Here is a 2,796-nt window from a genome sequence, read left to right as displayed (position 1 = left end):
TGGACACATGTATTGCTCAGACTTGCCAAATACACATACAATCTTCATGCTCGCTCGTTGTGCTAATGAGGTCAATGTTTTGGAGTGCAGGGCCAGGGTATCGGCCATAAAGGGGACATCAGCCCTGACAGGACCAGAATTTATTAATTTTTCCAGACAGTGGATGAGGCAAACTTCCCAAATCAGGACTCATTTGTTTACAGTGATTCCGCACAGAATTGCCATTGGTGGCAGAGGTTTATCAAGCTCTCTCTCACTGTGGCACTAACAATTTCCATCTCCTGTACAAAAAGGGATGATATAGTATTCATACCTGCCAACATTTCAAGATGAAATATCTTACTCGTGGATTGCAAAAATCTTATTTTATATGCAAACTGAAGTTAAAAATCTTACTTTCGGTCAAATCTTCAGAAAATACACATGAAAGGTACATATAAATATTTTTTACAAATCTGATTTCTCTGACAGAAAATCTGATTTTGCTATTTTTAACGTAAAAAATCTTTATGAATCTGATAAAATCTTACTAGTTGGCAAGTATGAGTATTAGTGAAGATGAGGATAAGGCTTCCAACTTTTTGCGAGATACCAAGAAACCACTTATGAAATATGTGTATTACAGAGCATACCATTTTACGAGGGATTCAAACTTTATTTGATGAAAATTGGGTTTGGCAGGCCTGAGACATCAAAAACAAAGTAAGACAAAGCGTTTGTAACAAAAAGTGATCGCTCTGTTTGAGATATCTGTTTGGGATATCTCGGCCATTTCAAAACAACTTTTTATCAAATAAACATTGAATCCTCTTGGAACTACATGCTCTTTCATATTTCATAAGAAGTTTTTCATTATCTCACCAAAAAAAAAAAAAAAAAAAAAAAAAAAAACCTCAGAAAAGGCATAATTTACCATTTGCAGATGAAATAAAAACACAGGATAAGTGCTTTAAATAGTTCTTAAGTATTAGTTAGGGATAGAAAAACACACTGTAAAAATTTGAATCAGTACAATTGATGCTAAGTATTGTTAAATACACAAAATGTGAACAATAGTTATAGTAACAATGTTTCCAGACTAAACCGTCTACAGTTACACTGTACGGATTATTGAGAAAAATGCTGATATCTCCTTATATTTTAGGCCTTATTGCAAAAATTTTATATGGTAGGATGTTTTGTGGTACAACAGACCTACGCATATGCATCAAATGTGATATCTTGAACATTTGTTAAATCACTGCCCCCAAAGGTAATCAGGACCTTTAATATTAGAATGGCACCAAATACTTCAGGAATCCCCTCACTAAGCAAGGTGTAGTGTTAACTCTGGGAGGGAAATTTGGGTCTACTAAAATTAACTGAAGGCTTTGGAGAGCAACGTACAGTGGAAACTCGATCGATATAAAAGAGGCCAGACACATACAACAAAACCTCTTCATAACAAGATGATTTTGCAGGTCTCCATTGTACTTTGTAATAGAGAAACCTATTATAGCCAAGTAACCGTCATGATGTCAGGTCTTATTGTGAGGGCCCCCTTACCCCTTATTTTTACTTCATCAACAATTTGACACAAGGGTAGTTGTTAGAGCTGGAGGAAACTGACGTCACTTCATAGCGGACCCAGTATGGGGGGAAAGTCGAGAGTACTTATATAGAGTCAATACACATTCATGTTCACAGCCCTTAAAAAGGTACTTTTAGGTAGTTCATTTTGATGGTCTCTGAGGTACAGTTGTACTTGCTTATATTCAATCAAAGTTACAAATGCAATCAAAGTTGCAATTTTTGTTTATGCAGTCAATGCATACCCCCTCTTGTACAAATAGTATTACACTGTACACTACAATCATGTACATTATTTTAATTCATTACTTGCACAACTACGTGTAAACTGAAATGTAATCTTAAACATTTGTGATACTGTCTATCAGTGCAAAAAACATTGCAATATCACGTGATCCCCCCTCCTGACCCAATTCCCTCCCTCCCCCATCACTTAAAAACTCCATAACAGATAAGCACAGACAGTAAAGAGTGACTTTTAACCCTAATCAGGCTGGGGGGGGGGGGGCGGAATCCGCCCCCCCTCGACGTTTCGCGCAATATCTGCGCAACGCGATAAGCTCCCGCCGCGATGTTTCATGACTTTTTTCTTTCAAGTATCGCGCAACTTTTGAGACCCAAATTGTTGCGCCCGCGCGTACCGTTTTGACGCAGCGCCCGTTCGAAAAAAATTTGTCAACCCCAAAATTGCTCCAAAACGTGATTTTGTGTACAAATCCAATGCAAATTGTGTTTTTTCAATTAATTCACATAAAAATTCATATCTTCACTTAGAATGGCCGAAATTAATTTATTTTAGCATAGTAATGCTTCAAAAAATGTCTGTGACAAATTTTGGCCAAAAAACAAACAAAAACAAAAGGTCAAAAAACAAAGAAATACATAAGAAATTCAAAAAACAATAAAATACATAAGAAATTAATTTCGATACAGATTTTTTTTTATCCTATGTCTCAGAAGAATGATACAAGAAACATTTTAAAAAAGAAATTAGCTTAATTGGAGCATTAATAAGTGATTTAGAGCCCCAAACTGATTTTATGCATAAATTACAATAATTAATTAATATAAAATATAAGAAAAATTTTTCGGAGAAAGCAACCATACATTTTTATAGTATACGTCGCGGGCGTCGCGTGTGCCGATTTTCGGCGCAATCGCGCGTTCCATAGGCGAGATCTGAAGGGGGGGCGGAATCCGCCCCCCCCCCCCCCCCCAGATATAGCA

This window comes from Diadema setosum, chromosome 1, assembly GCF_964275005.1.
Source record: "Diadema setosum chromosome 1, eeDiaSeto1, whole genome shotgun sequence".
NCBI lineage: Eukaryota > Metazoa > Echinodermata > Echinoidea > Diadematoida > Diadematidae > Diadema > Diadema setosum.
The sequence above is the reverse complement of the archived record's forward strand: the minus strand, read 5'-3'. Positions refer to the sequence as shown.